Below are 16254 nucleotides of genomic sequence, written 5' to 3'. Positions count from 1 at the left end.
GTCATGCAAAGGTTGAGTCTGGCTTTTGTTCTACCATTTCCCCATAGCTGGGTTCAAACCTTGTTTGCCTGGTTTGCTCTCCTCCAGGGTCTCTGTGTGGTGAGCTACCAGCACCTTCTTCCCCTGCCTGAGTGCCATTGAGGCTCCTCTGCTTGTCCCGCCTCCTCCTCTGCCAACAAGGCTATGACTCTCCCAGGCGGACTTGTGCCCTCGCCCTGGAGTAGGCGGGCTTTGTGTTTGTTTCACATGCCCCCTCCTAGAGAAGTTGTCTCCATTTTATTTCATACAATTGGAACTGAATCCTAGCAAGATGGAGATGCTCATTGTGGGGGCTCAGAAACTGAGGGATGTTAGAGCTTCCTGTGCTTGATGAGGTTACACTCCCCCGGAAGGAGCAGGTATGCAGCTTGGGAGTACTCCTGGACCCAGGCCTCACCCTGGTATCTCAGGTGGAGGCCATGGCCAGGAGTGCTTTTCCTATCAGCGTCGGCTGATTCGAAAGCTGCGTCCATTCCGTGAAGAGGACGACCTCAAAACAGTGGTACATCAGCTGGTAACCTCCAGGCTTGACCATTGCAATGCGCTCTACATGGGGCTGCCTTTGTACGTAGTTCGGAAACTTCAGTTAGTTCAAAATGCGGCAGCCAGATTGGTCTCAGGGGTAACCTGGAGAGACCATATTATGCCTGTTTTAAAATAGTTGCACTGGCTGCCGATATGTTTCTGGGCAAAATACAACGTGCTGGTTATTACTTTTAAAGCCCTGAATGGCTTAGGTCCGGGTTACCTTAGAGAGCACCTTCTTCTACATGATCCCCATGGCACATGAAGGTCATTTGAGGAGATCCGTCTCCAGTCACTACTGGTACGTCTGGAGGCGCCTCAGAGGCGGGCCTTCTCTGTAGCTGCTCCTGGGCTGTGGAATGCACTCCCAGCAGAAATCCATAGTTTGAGTTCATTCCTGGCCTTCAGGAGAGCCCTTAAGACCTATCTGTTTGGCCTGGCCTTCCAGGGTTTTTAAACCATTGTTAAACTGTAAATGTTTGACCTGGTTTTCCAGGGTTTTAAAACTGTTTCAAATGTTTTTATTGTTAATTAGTTTTTATATTGTTTTATAGTTTTTGATTTTAACTGTTAATTGATTTTAATTGATTTTTATTTTAATCTAAACTGCCCTGAGCCATTTTTGGAAGGGGAGTATAGAAATCAAATCAATCAATCAATAAAACAGTCAAAAAGTGATTAGTGGGGATGCATCTATGTGTCAGTGGCACAAGGGAATTCAAATCCAGTGTGCTGTTATTCCTGGCCACTCTCTTGTTTCTGTCCTCATGTGTGGTGGAGGCCATTCATAGGGGCGTCCCCACATTAGTATGATAAGGGAGGGAGAGTGTGTCCATGACAGAATGGTGATGTTGTGGAGCTGGGATGCACTGATGCTACTGGGGTATCTCCATGTCATCATCAACATGTGTGCATTGGCTCCTTCTGTGCCTGGCTCATATGAGGGTGTCACTGGCACATTCTTCTGTGAGCAGTGTTGCTATGAATGCTGGGGAATGGTCATTGTACCTTTTCCCTGTACCTGTTTTTCCTTGCTATCTTGGGGTGGGTGTTTCTAGGATCCCAACCACAGTTCGCCAGTGTAACAGTGAAATTGCAATGCAAGCACCATTGAATTGCCCATTTCTAGTCTTCTATTGATATACTTACTTATATTTGGGGGGTGAGGGGTGCCGGATACACAAGGTAGTAGTTCATAATATCATAAAGCAATAAAATGTAATTTGGATCTTTGTTTTTAACACTCTGAAACAGATGAGAGACAACAGCAAGCATTATGCATGAGATGGTTACATTAAAAAAAAAAAAGACTTGTACAGATGAAAAGTCATCTTGAATAAATAGGTTTTCACCTGATGGCAGAAGCAGGACATGGAAGAGGCAAGAAAGATCTCCAGAGACAGGGAGATCCATGACCTGGGTGCTGCTAGGGAGAAGGGCTTCTCTTGTATGCTCACAAAACATCCTTTCACCAAAAGCATGATATGGAGAAGAGCTTCTTCAGAGGGCCTCAGAGGCTTATATGGAGGGAAGCTAATATGGAGGGAGGTGATCCTTCAGATACTTGAGCCTGAGCCATTTAAAACTTTAAAGCTAATAACCAACCCCTTGAATTGGGCTTGAAAACAAATTGGAAGCCAGTGCAGCGGGCACAAGGTTGGTCCAAAGAGCTGGCCCACACAACAATCTAGTAACCACATTCTGTCCTAGCTAGATATTTCACACCTATTACCAGTCTTTGCTATTTGCCACCCACAATCCACAGCAAAGTTACATTTCCTCTTGGATGTGCATCCAAGTCCTGTGCATGTTTACCCACAAGTAAGTCCCAATGGCTGACACCCAGCTCAACGTAATGTGGTCTTGCGCTTTTGCGCAACAGCATAAACACTCTAGTGAGCCTGCACCCAGAAAGAACTGGTTCGATCAGAAGCATGTCACTGATCATCAGTGACGCATCTCCGGTCTAACTAGTACTTCCGGAGTGCAGGTGTGCTATTCAAAGTATTTGCACACTTGTGCAAGACTGCCAGCACTTCACTAACAGTCTGCAGCAGCAGCATGGATGAATCAGCACCTTGTGTTACAATGCAATAGATTGATAGCAACTTTAATGTACTTTTGTACAATGCATATTCATTACTTTCTAAAAACCTCCTTCAGAGGTGTGCTTCCATTGTAGTGGATGCAAATTAAACCACAGTCCAGGGCAAATGTTTACTAAGGGAGAAGTATTTTTAGATTAACAACGTTTCTTGGCTTGACCACTTTGCTCCTAGCTGGTTGGTTATGTGTTTGTTTGTTTGCTTGCTTGCTTGCTTGCTTGCTTTTCGTTAACTTTGCTCATGAGTGCAAGATTTTTGCATAACCAAAGTCAAGCCTACAAATTCTACAACAATTATTCCAAATGTTCACATTTGCTAAACAACAAATCCAACATGCACTGAAAAGTTATTAAAGGAGTGAACAGCATGCAAATGACATAATGCCTTTTTAAAGATTAAAGACAGGTTTAGAAGTCAATGAGATTTTAATTAAATTAAATGGTACTTTAATGGGTACTTACTAGGGAGATTTATGGAAACACATAAACTTGGTTTCGATGAGGTGGAGGCTATGCTTTAAAGAATTACCTTATGCTGTTTTTTCCTCCTGCAATGTAATACCTCAAATATTTGTGAGTTGTGACTAAATGCTGAAGTCTCTTTTTCCTCCTCCTTTTTCTTTCTTTAAAAAAAAACAAAACAAAACAGGGGTTGTGGGGGTTAGGGGGGAGTTCAGTGGTGCCAATTTGTCTGTCCCTGCTCTGATTATTGGGTGCATTTTTTTTTTTTTTTGGTAGAGGAGAGAGAGGCTCTGAAGGTTTCTCCCTTCAGGGTTAAGAGATATCTGATATCCATTCGGAGTGCAGCCAGAAGGGCAAACTTTCATCTCAACTCAGACTGGAAAGAGGGGAGGGGGAGGGGGAGAATGGTCATTGGGTTTTTGTTTTTTTTAAGTGAACTTTGGAGGAGATCTGTTATTTCCTCTGGGCAATTATTTCTGTTTTAGTATTTCTGATTTGAAACACTGTTTTGGATTTTTTTTTCCTTTTAGGATCTAATATACATATTGGTCCTTTAAAGAGAGAGGGGGGCAGGATAATGAGTATTTATTTATTTACTTACTCCCCCTCCTGCCTAACCCCTGTCTCCTGTCTAGAAGTGCTATCCAGTGACCCCTGGCACTGATTAAAGTTTCAAGATGACCCCGGAGAGCTTTCCTTACACTGGCTGGTAATAAAAACTGTCTAAACTACTGGCTTATCCAAACTCCAGGCTTTCTTTGAGCAGAATTTCAGAGGCTCTTCAGTTCCTAGACCTGGACTGTAATAAAGGGCTGATGGGCTAGAATGAGAAAGTGCCAACTAGAATATGGTTCCTTCTCCATACCCACAGAATAATCACCTTGCTGCCTAAAGGTGTGATCATATAGTGATTGGGAAGGGGAAGGGTGTGCCTTTGTGAAGGGTACAAATGTAGCACCCAATCCCCACCAGCTGCTTACTTAGTACTTGTGTCTAGTTTAGTAGTCTGTCTGAGAGATCACCCATGCCGGCCTTTCTAACCACTGCTAAAGATCACTAGAAGTATATAGTCTACCTAGTCCACAGGAGAGGCACCCTTTCAGATTGTGTTAAGTCCGGGAATGAGCAACCATTCAGTGGTAGTGGGGGATGCACAAGATTCAGATCAAGGTTCAAAGGGCTGCTTTTGGTTCTAGCCAAACTGCAGGAAAGCAGTGCATTTAAGGGCCACATTGAGCATGAACTGAGGGAGCTCTGGATGCTCATGTGTCCACTTTGTTCACATCTAAAATGGAGGGTGGGTCTAATTTTGACAACCAAAGGGGCGTGTGGGTGAGGAGAGCTGATTCCTCCACCTTGCCCAGACTTACTTTTCCACACTCCAACATTTTAGGAACAGTTCTCTCAACCTGGCTCCAATACCAGAAAGGAACCAGAAGGGAGAGAAAAGCATCTGAGAGATGGAATGCAATGCAAGTCTGGAAAAGGGGCTCAGCTCTTCTCACCCACATGCCCCATTTTGTTGTCAGAATGAGACCCACCCTGCCACCTTTCCATATTGGACATGAATGGGACAAACTTGAGTATAAACAGGGGTGCCTGTCCCTTCACATCTAGCTGGATCCTAAACTCATGCACATGTGGAGACCTGAAGAATAATCACAGAAGAGGCGAAATGTGAGTGAAGGAAGAGGTTTGGGGAGAGGGAGTTTTGCGCATGCATACACACATGCATGCACACAGACCACTGCTTCTCTGCTCTAAATTATTTTAGTTACCCATATATGCATGTCATTGCTAGAGTCTGAGAACTGCTGGAGCTGGGCAGGATTGGTGCCTCTCCTACATCAGAGTTAACCAATAACGGGCTGGTTCACACAACTGATCACATCTCAGTTAAATGAAAAGAGATCCCCCTTCTGTTTATGCACTCCGACAGAGTGTGTTGTGTGATTGCTCAGGATTTTCCTGTAATCTCTGGTTAGTGCCAAACCAACATGAAGCCGACATTGACAAATATAGCTCTGCTTAATGCTGGTTTGATGTGGTGCCAGCCAGGGATTGTTTAAAATAAAATAAAATCCTGAGTTCTCACAACACACTCTGCAGGAGTGTTCATGCAGCCAGGATCTCCCATTTTTGTTTAGCTGACATGGGATCAATCGTGTGACCCAATCCATGCTATTTGAACCGGACAGAGCACCAAGCTGAAAGCCTGGGGAGGGGAGATTGCTTTGAGAAGATATTAACTTGACTGTTGTTTGGGAGATGCAGATCTCCTCTCCTAGTCTCTCTGTAGGGCTGCATTAATTTACCAGGGAGAATAACCTTGTTGGCTTGAGGAATGTTGTTGGATGGGTAGTGTAATGGCTAAAAGACTAAGCCACAGATAGGAAACCCTTGCTTTGAATCTTGTCTCTGGCATGGTCAGGCCTCTCCATCCCTTAGCCTCAGACCCATCCTGCCATCTCCATGATGGGAATAATAGCCCTCTCCCACTCTCCTTTCAAGACTGTTGTAAGGATTTGAAAATGCTATATAAATGTTGTTATGTTAAGTCCCAGCTGTTCTTCCACCGTGCCACATGTTCTCTTTGTGTAGAGTTGATTGGTGTTATTTAGTTTGAACCCCAAATTCAAATTTTCTTTGTTTGGAACAGCCCTGCCCATCCCAGTCCTTAATACTCCTTCCAAAAGCAGGATTTTAATTACCACTGCTGACTTCCCTCGTGTTCCCAATCAGTCTTGTAATAAGATGCAGGGAGTGCTGGATACTAAAACTAACATGACAGCATCAGACGTGAGCTCAAACATGAGTTCTCAATGTTTTGGAGAGAGAGGATAAACTTTGGTTTCAAGTTGCTGCCCCTATTGCAGACTTGATTGGACTCTGATGGTCTGCTCACCCTAAAACTGCCTGTGGTATTTGGAGCTCTAAAGCCTAATTTTAAACTGCTTGTGGCATTCCTAGATGATATCAAGATGTTTGGATTTTTACAAGGTTGAATTCACTGTAGAATATTAACATAAGCTATTTGAGCTCCAAGGATCCTTCAAACAGGGACAAGATGGAAGAAGCCCACATGGGCCTTGGTGGAAAACTTGGATTATTTGCATACAGACCTGTTTGAATGTTTGTGTTTATGTGAATGCAGTGGATAGTTCATGCGTGATCATGGTTGTAGACTTAACTCTGAAGGAATGTTGACTTGTTTCACACAGTCAGTCAATCAAGTTTATCAGATCTGGAAAATGAAGAATCTTTCTTATAGGTCTGAATGCTCACTTGTGAACATTTTCAGGATGAAAGAGGTTTTCTCAAGAACTGTAAATGTTCTCCGTGGCCTGAAATTCCTTATCTATGCACTTTTTCCTGCTGTCTACAGCTGCTGTTTCCTTTTTCTGCTGCTGCTGCTTTGGTAGCATTTCCAGTCCCAGTAGCAACTAACTTTTTCTTTTCCTGATCTCAGCCAATCAGAGCTCACAAAATGTACAATATGCGGTCACAACTCTATGTAGCCAATCAGATTTGGCTATGTGATGACATCACAAAGTTAATTTAGAGTGAAGTCAGTGATCCCTGGCCTCATTCTGAATGAGCAAAATGTTTGCCCCTTTTCATAACTAACTCAGCTTCCCCCAAGATGATCACAAGAAGCTTGGTGGGAGCACGCACCATGCTCCCAGATGATCTGCACTGCGCCATGCAGCACAGAGCTCTGGAAGCTGGGATGACACATCCCAGACTCCAGAGATCCCACAATGCACTGCGCCACAAGCACAGTGCATTGGTGCGATCCCCTGTCAGATAGGTCCTCTAGGCGCCTATCTCTGTGTCTCCTCGGGCACTGTGGAAGCTCTGTAGCAAGAGAGCCTTGAAAAAAATGTCTTGAAAGATGTGACTCAGGCCTAGATTGCACATGCTTGCAAATCACGTGATTGGCAAGCTAAATGGAGCCCATTGGAAAAACACTGCATTTGTTGGGATATAAAAGATGTGAAATAAACCGCACTGTATCTGTGATAGGCCATGTATACATACACATCATAACTTGATGTTGTAGTCATCAGCTGATGAATGTAAACCATCCCTTTGTAGCATGGTTCTTGTCAAACTGCAAATATCCTCATTATATGAATGTTCAGTCAGTGTAAAGCAGGGAGTTGAACCATTCAAAATTCTGGTTCAGTTCTAGCTCCAGTTCAGCTTTAAAAATAAAAATAAAAATGAGCCAGTTCTGTCCCAATTCAGAAACTAACTTTTAAAAAGTGGTTCGATAATCAATTCACACTCTTTGGACTGGCTTAGATACATTTCATGCAATATATTTCAATAATACCAAGCTTTGTTGCTTGCAATGCAACCCCCTAATATAGATAAATAATAACTCTTTAACTTGAGAGAAAAATATTTGTTCCTTTAACTGTTTAGAAAGACCTTTTTAAAAAAATAAACGACACACAACAGGAAAACACAACATTAATTGAAAGGCTGAGCATCTGCTTATTAAACCTCATTTGAACCAATTACCACCTTTTATGTTTAGAGGCTCGGTTCTGTTTAAGGTTCAAGACAACCAAGAGATTTCAGGTTCCATTCTGGTTCACTTGAAAAAAACCCTCCCTGAACCACTTTGGGGGCTGGCTTGTCATTCAGTTTGACTCTCTGGTGTAAGGCAGAAGTGCCAAGTATGCTAGTTACAACCCCATTTTAAGAGATTGCGATTAAACCATAAGCATATGTGCTAGAAGCAAAGTAGCTGGCTCTCTACTGGAGAAACAAGCTCTTTTGGATGCCCCCCATTGGTGGAGTCATCTCCTTCTCTCCCCCATCATTCACATACCATAGCTGTTCATTCCTGTATCGCGTAGCTGCAGGGCCATATTTCGGGGGTGGGGGTGTTTGTTTGTTTGTTGTCATTTTTTGGTGTGTGTTTCCATATTTCAAAATAGTTGGCAATCCCATCACAGAGGTAGTGCTTAGGTGAAAGAAGGATACTTTATTGTGACTGTTTGGGGGCAAGAGCTTTGACCAGGGATTTGCCCATATATCATGGGCAAACCTCAACCCATATGGTTCTTGGATTCTTTGGAGCCTGGACAGATTGTAAATTCCTCAGAATCAAATGGTAAATCTTCTCCTGGATTGTACCACAACAGGCTTGCAGGTAGAAAGATTGCATGGTCAAATGGTTCTTCACATCAAACACTCCCTGCTTTTGAAAATCTCTCATGTCAGAGAAGTGTTCTGCCCTAGACTTCTCCCAGATTTACTAGTGCAGGAGTTCCCAACCTGTGGCCCTCTAGATGTCACTAAACTACAATTCCCATCATCCCTAGCCACAATGTGGCTGGGAATGATGGGAATTGTAGTTCAGCAACATCTGGTGCCACAGGTTGAGAACCCCTGCACTAGTGTCCCATGTACAGGGAGTTTTTTGGGAGAAGAGCCAATGATGCAACCTCCACCTGTAGTCTGAAGTGCTACAGCTCAGGAAAAGCATTTCTGTTGGAAATAAAAAAAACCTGACTCGACTATTGCGTGGGAAGTGAGTCACCTTGACTTTGGCAAAAGTCACAAGGTTTCTATGGGCATGGCTAGACTACAATTCGACTTTGTAACTTGCAAAGAAATACCTGTTTGTGCCTATGTTTGAGTCAGATTGTCTCTCTGTGCAATTGCCTGCACATTTTCAAGCCACCATGATCCCCTTGTACTCTGCTAAATATTATTGTTGTTGTTGTTGATTACACAGTCAGACAGGTGTTATTGACTGGTTTGTTTTATCCAGACATCAAGTCCTTCCCAAGGACCTGGGATGGCTGAATTTTATTATCAGTGTTGTTGCTGTTATTATAGATATTGTCACAGAATAGAGGCTGTTCCCAGTAAAGTTGCTTTTTGTAATTGGCTGATGGTGATTTCTGTGGCCCCTATGGTGTTGAGGTGCTCTTCAAGTTGTTTTGGAATTGCACCTAGGGCGCCAATTACCACTAGGATTATTTTGGTCTTTTTCTGCCACAGCCTTTCAATTTCAATTTGTAGATCTTTGTATTTTGTGATTTATTCTATTCCTTTTTCTTCTATTCTGCTATCCCCTGGTATTGCTATGTCAATTATTTTGACTTGTTTTTCTTTCTTCTCGACTACAGTTATATCTGGTGTATTGTGTGGCAAATGTTTGTCTGTTTGTAGTCAGAAGTCCCATAATATTTTTGCATTTTCATTTTCTATAACTTTTTCAATTTTATGGTCCCACCAATTTTTGGCTACAGGTAGCTTTTATTTTTTGCAGATGTTCCAGTGTATCATCCCTGCTACTTTGTCATGCCTTTGTTTGTAGTCAGTCTGTGCGATCTTTTTACAACAGCTGATTAGGTGGTCCATGGTTTCATCTGCTTCTTTACAAAGGCGGCACTTGCTGTTTGTGGTTGATTATTCGACTTTTGTTCTTATTGCATTTGTTCTTAGTGCCTGTTCTTGTGCAGCCAGTATTAAACCCTCTGTTTCTTTCTTCAGGTTGCCATTCTTAAGCCATTGCCAGGTCTTGGTGATGTCTGATTTTCCACTTATATTGTGCAAATATTGACCATGCAGGGGCTTATTTTTCCATTTTTCTGCTCGGTTCTTGACTTGTTCTTTCTTGTAGGCCTGCTTTCTTTCATTGGTGTTGAATAGTTTCTCACTATTGACCATTTGAAGTGCATCTTCTTCACTGTCCTTGATATATTCTTCAAGGCCTCTTTTCTCCTCCTCTACTGTTTGATGGACTTGCAGCATTCCTCTTCCCCCTGAGCTGCGAGGGAGGTATAGCCTATCTACATCACTGTGGGGGTGCAGAGCATGATTGATGGTCATTATTTTCCTGGTCTTACGATCTAGCATCTCTAGCTCTGCCTGGGTCCAGTCTATTATTCCTGCACTGTATCTGACAACAGGTATCGCCCAGGTGTTTATGGCTTGTATGGTGTTCCCGCCATTGAGTTTGGACTTGAGGATTTTTCTAACTCTCCTGATGTATTCACTTCCGATTTTTCTTTTAACTTCAGTGTGTGTGATGTTATCCACCTGTAGAATGCCCAAGTATTTGTAATATTCTTTCTCTTCCAAGTTCTTGATGTTGCTTCCATTGGGCAGTTCTGTTCCTTCTGTTTTTCTTATTTTTCCTCTGTTCATTATTAATGCAGCACACTTGTCTAGTCCAAACTCCATTGCTATATCGCTACTGAATATACAGACAGTGTTTAGCAGTGATTCGATTTCTGACTGGGACTTTCCATACAACTTCAGGTCATCCTTGTACAGCAGATGGTTGATTTGACTTGATGTTTTAGATGTTTGGTATTCGAGGCCTGTTTTGTTTAGTATTTGTGAAAGTGGAGTCATGGCGATTACAAACAATAGAGGAGATAGTGAGTCCCCTTGGAAAATACCTCTTCTAATGCTAACCTGTCCAAGTGTCTCGCTGTTGGTTTTTAAATGTGTACTCCACATGTTCATTGTTTTTAAATAAATATCTGAATGTTTTTGCTGACACCAGTTGTTTCTAAACATTTTAGTATCCATGTGTGAAGCAAAGAGTTGAAGGCTTTCTTTTAGTCAATCAATGCAACACTTAGATTTGTTTTTCTTCTCTTGCAATTTTCTAAAATCATTTTGCCAATCAGCAGCTGGTCTTTTGTGCCTCTGGTGTTCGGGCAATTTCCTTTCTGTTCAACTGATTCAACATTATTATTATTATTATTATTATTATTGACTGTAGTCGAGAAGAAAGAAAAACAAATCAAAATAATCGACATAGCAATACCAGATGATAGCAGAATGGAAGAAAAAGAATGAGAAAAAATAAAATACAAAGATCTACAAATTGAAATGGAAAGGCTGTGGCAGAAGAAGACCAAAATAATCCCAGTGGTAATTGGCACCCTAGGTGCAATTCCAAAACACCTTGAACAGCACTTCAACACCATAGGGGCCACAGAAATCACCATCAGCCAACTACAAAAAACAACTTTACTGGGAACAGCCTATATTTTGCAACAATATGTATAATAATAACAATATTGATAATAAAATTCAGCCATCCCAGGTCCTTGGAAAGGACTCAATATCTGGATAAAACAAACCAGTCAATAACACGTATACACAAGAAATGTTTAAACAAGAAATAATAGTAACTTGTTGTTGTTGTTGTTGTTAATACATTAATAATTAATAATTAATAATTAATTAACAAATGAACTTTATTTGTTAGTCATCCCTTTTGTTCTCTGGGCAGCTCACAAAGGGGAAAAAAGAAAATTCAAAGTGTAATAATAAGCAATTTTAAAACTCTTTAAAAATCAAATTTAAAAATCAGAATTTTAAAGGCCTGTGTGAACAAAAAGGTCTTTACTTGGTGTCTAAAAGAACAAACCAATGAAGCCAGGTGAACCTCACTGGGGGGACTATTCCATAAATGGGGGTGCAACCACTGAAAAGGCCCTCTCCCTAGTAGCCACCCACCTCACTGGCAGGGGCGCTTGGAAGAGAACCTTTGAAGAATATCTTAAGGTCTTGGTTGGGGCAAAGTGCTCTCTAAGGTAACCTGGTCCCAAGGTTGTTCTTTATCTTTGTAACTACCACCTCCTATTTATGCATTTGTATTTATTCCCTGATTTTTATCCTGTTTTTCATCAAAGAATTTCAAAGAGGCTCACAAAGTTGTAAAACAATATAAAACCTACAAACTAGTTGAAACAACAGTAAAACAATATTGTAGAGCAGAGATAAAACTGTCATGAAATCAGCTGTAGGTACAAGATCAAATGCAGTTTCAAATACAAACCTAAAGACAAGCAAAGAGGAAGTCAACTTGCTTCTTTAGGGGTGGGATTTCAGAGGTATGGTACTATCACAGAAAAGACCCTGTCTCTGGTCAACACCTGCTGGATTTCCATTAATGGCAGACCAGAGAGCCAGGCCTTCTATGGATATGCATGTGCTTATTTCTTTCAAAATGCATTTGTACTTGTTTTATGGGCTTCTATGATGGTTGTAGAGGTCTTGCTTCACCCTCCAGTTGGTCTGACTTCCCAGAAAGAGGTGGCATGCCATGGACCAGGGTCTTGCTCTAAGTGACCTCAGGGGAGAGGGGCTCCTATGTTCATGCAGCCCAGGGTTGTGTCTCTTTCTTTCCATTACCTGCCCAACAATGTCTACGCAACAAAGGAAAGGGAAAGCATGGCATCATCACTCTTCTGAAATTAATGCCAAGGCCTCCCACAGAAATAATATGACTTCTAGGCAGGGCTGAGTCCTAGCTCCCTCTTCCTTTCAAGAAAAAATGAGCAATCTCCCTTGCTCAGTCTGTTTTCAGTGACTTTACAATGGTACAGCAACTGCTAACCAGACAAGTGGTGAATCAAATCACTCAGTTGCTGTGCCATTGCCAAACTGTAAGTGGATCCCATCGACATGCTGTTATATCTCCATTACAGCCCTCTGGCATTGTTGAGGAATTGCTAATTTTACTATAAAACCTGAAAAGCTGGGGGAGGGGCCTCCCCTCCCCCAAGGAACAGAAACTGAGATTGAGGCAATTCAGAGGCCACTCAAGGGGCAATTCATCTTTAACCCCCGCCCCTCCAGTCAAGAGCAACAGGAAGCAATAAAACAGTATGATCTGCCAAAGAAAGTGTTTTCAGTTAAAGGAGCAAGAGCCCTTAAAAACCTAATTACTGGTTTGCCTGTCCACATTGGACCTCTTAGTGATGAAATTGCATTTTATTACAAAACTTTTGCAATAATCAGATCTGAATACCCATGGAGGGACAACACAGAAAACAGTGGAATGCAACGGGTTGACACAATATGGTCTGTAAAAACAGGCTGCACAAAGGATGGGAAGGAACTCCAGGAGGAAATGCTAATGTGGAAGCAACTTCACACTCTCTGCACACCAGTCTGGTTGTGTGAAGGAACTGGCCATAGTTGTGTGAAGTGGAGCTAATTAAATCAGTGCTAGAAGTGAGTGGGAATGGTTCAATATTGAGCCTCAACATTCCAGAATGGATGGTGGGTATGGAATCACCATAAATGCCCATGTTTTTTAAATGTTCTGGCTGTTGAGAGGTGGGTTTCTAAAAAGAGAAGTGTCAGGGCTCAGGGTAGTATGACGGGTGTAGACTGACTTCAGTCTTTCATTAACTATTATTTTCAAAGTAGAGTCCCCATAATCCACTAATGCATTCTAAATGTATGAAGCAAGAGTGTATACTTAGGATCTCTTTACATAGGAACCTTATGCCGAGTCAGACCATTAGTCTATCTAGCTCAGTATTGGCTGACTTCACAGACTGGCAGCAGCTTCTCCAAGGTTGCAGGCAGGAATCTCTCTCAGCCCTTTCTTGGAGATGCCAGGGAGGGAACTTGGAACCTGGATGCTCTTCCTAGGGTGGCCTCAGCCCCAAGAGGAATGCCCTCAACTCCTGCCTGTAGGCTCCCAGGGGTATCTGCTGGACTAGATGAGCCTTGGGCCTGATCCAGCAGGGCTGTTCTTATGTTCTTATGAATATCTTACAGTGCTCACACATGTCTCCTATTCAAATGCAAATCAGGGTGCACCCTGCTCAGCAAAGGTGACAATTCATGCTTGCTACCACAAGACCACCACACTGCAAAGGATCACACATCATAGACTAGTTAGTTATCTAAATATGGATTCTTGCTTCATAAGAACAGACCATCTGGGTCAGGCCCAAAGCCTATGTAGTCCTGCATCCTGTTTCACACAGTGGCACACCAGATGCCTAAGAGAAGTCTGACAGGCAAGAGGCGAGGGCATGCCTTCTTTCTTGCTGTTGTGCAGGAATATCAGCAAGCAGCAGGCTCTAGGTAGTCTCCCAGCCTGGTGGCCCTGTCCAATGGACTGACAACTATAGACAATAGGATGCTGATAAGAGGCTGTGCCGGAAGGATCTTCAATCTGACCCAGTGGGGCTCTTCTGCTGTGTCCTGGACAAAGCTCTTGGTTGTGTCTGGTGACAAGCTACAGATGCTCAGTGAGAGGAGGTCACTCTCTATATGCTCAGAAGCATGATTACTCCAGCTCTCTTCCATTAGAAGGGACATGAACAGAGGTAGTGGTCCTACATGTGCATAGATAAAAGATGATGGGTGAGACTACAAGACTGCACGAGATTTCTTCTGCTCCGCACCATGGTGTTCAAGTGAGAGAAAAAAAACTCCCTCCCGCCGAGTAATGTATGAAGGGAGCCTCAGTGGAGCTTTGCCTCAGCTTGGTACCCTGGCACCATCCTGCACAGCTGCCTGCAAGAGAAAAAGAGAGAAAAGAAGTCAGGATAAAGCAACCTCTTCCCAAGTCCCAGCTCATTAATTAAATGCATGGCAAGAACTGGGAGAAGCACATCTGGTTTCAATCTGTGCAGCCCTTTGATGGCATCAGATGTTCTCTTCCCAAATCGGGGCGGGGGGGGGGGCGGGGGCTGGAAATCCTGGCCTGTCTGTGGCAGCTCAGAGCCCAGACTGGCTCCTATCACTGAACCGCAGGGGCCCTTCTCCTTCCCTGCCTTCGGTGACCCCTGCACCACACTCACCCCCCTTGCTCCCCCTGCTTCCTGTAATTTTCCCCATTCAGAAAGACACACAGGCTTTGTGAATGGAAGCTTCAGGGTTTACCTGTTTCTTCTTCACCCATTTCTCTCCAACGGGGCTATGAAATGGAAGAGCAAATCACACCACTCTTTTTTTTTTTAAGCTGTAAACTGAAGATTGTGGAAGTATGCATCTTAAAATGTACCGTGTGACCTGGTGGACAGATGAACCTACAACACTTGGTTTGTCTGCATATGACAACTGGCAACTTCATGTGCAAACTGATTCTACTGACAAGTATTAAGCCTGAGGTAATGGGAGGTGGACATGAAATCTCTGCCTGCAAGCTACATTTGTGCTGGCCCATCCACACTTCATGAGTTGAACAAGCATGTGTGAACCAGCCCTGTCGATGAAAGAAATGCATGTTTGGAAACAAGGTATCTGAGAACCAAGACTACTGAAGGTGTACTGAGTAGCAAAGCTGGGTTTGTTGCCATGGTGGCATGTTAGAATGGCCCAAGCTGATAGTCAATTCCAAAGGAGGATCTTTCAACAGCCCAGCTTTACATTAATTGGCCATTAACCACTGGATCAAAATCTCTATGTCTGGCTCCTGAAACTAGCCCTCAATTAATTCCTTAGCCAAAGGTGGGAGGGCTTATGTGAAGGTCTCAATCTCTCTCTCTCTCTCTCTCTCTCTCTCTCTCTCTCTCTTTTACACACACACACACACACACACACACACACACACACACACACACTTTTTTGGAACAAGTTTCCTCAATGCTGATGTAGGAGATTCTGAGTTCATTTCTCATCTTGGTAAATGAGTAGCCTTGGGGAAAATGTCTTTATTGTATATTCTCATCCCCCCAGATTTGCCAGATGGACAAAATAGGAAGTCTACTTCACAAGATTCTTATAAGGGTGAATGAGATGAGATACAGAAAGAAAACTGTGCATTAGAAGAAGAATAGGACTGAAAGGTTGCCGTTCAGCCCAACCACTACCAGTTCTGTAAACTTTTCTGAGGTTTCCTTCTGGAGGGTTTCCAAAGTGTGTAAGGAGGAAGTGTGTGCTCCTCTGTCATTTGTGGTGTGTGTGTGTGTGTGTGTGTGTGTGTGTGTGTGTGTGTGTGTGTGTGATATTCTTCATATCATATAAGCTCATGGGTGTGATTCAAAATTAAATACTTTAAAATCTCATTGATTTCAGAAGGTGAGTTAAACATGTGTTCACTAAAATCAAAAGGGCTTCTCTTCTGCTAGATCATGCCCTTAGCTTTTTGCTTAATAGAAAAGAGGTGGGGGGATGATTCAGCCAAAGCCAGGCACAGAAAGTCCTATTGGTTTCACTAGAAGATTGACTGATGCACATCGTCTTCCTAATTACAGGGGTGGGGAGGGCTCAAACATCTTTCATATTGGCTGGATCATGCTCATGGTGATTATTGTAATTATGAACCATGCACCAGTAAAAACACTCACTTTATAACAAATATATATTGTGTAAAACTGGGAGGAGGC

Source organism: Hemicordylus capensis, chromosome 4 (genome assembly GCF_027244095.1).
Source record: "Hemicordylus capensis ecotype Gifberg chromosome 4, rHemCap1.1.pri, whole genome shotgun sequence".
NCBI classification, from domain to species: domain Eukaryota; kingdom Metazoa; phylum Chordata; class Lepidosauria; order Squamata; family Cordylidae; genus Hemicordylus; species Hemicordylus capensis.
The sequence above is the reverse complement of the archived record's forward strand: the minus strand, read 5'-3'. Positions refer to the sequence as shown.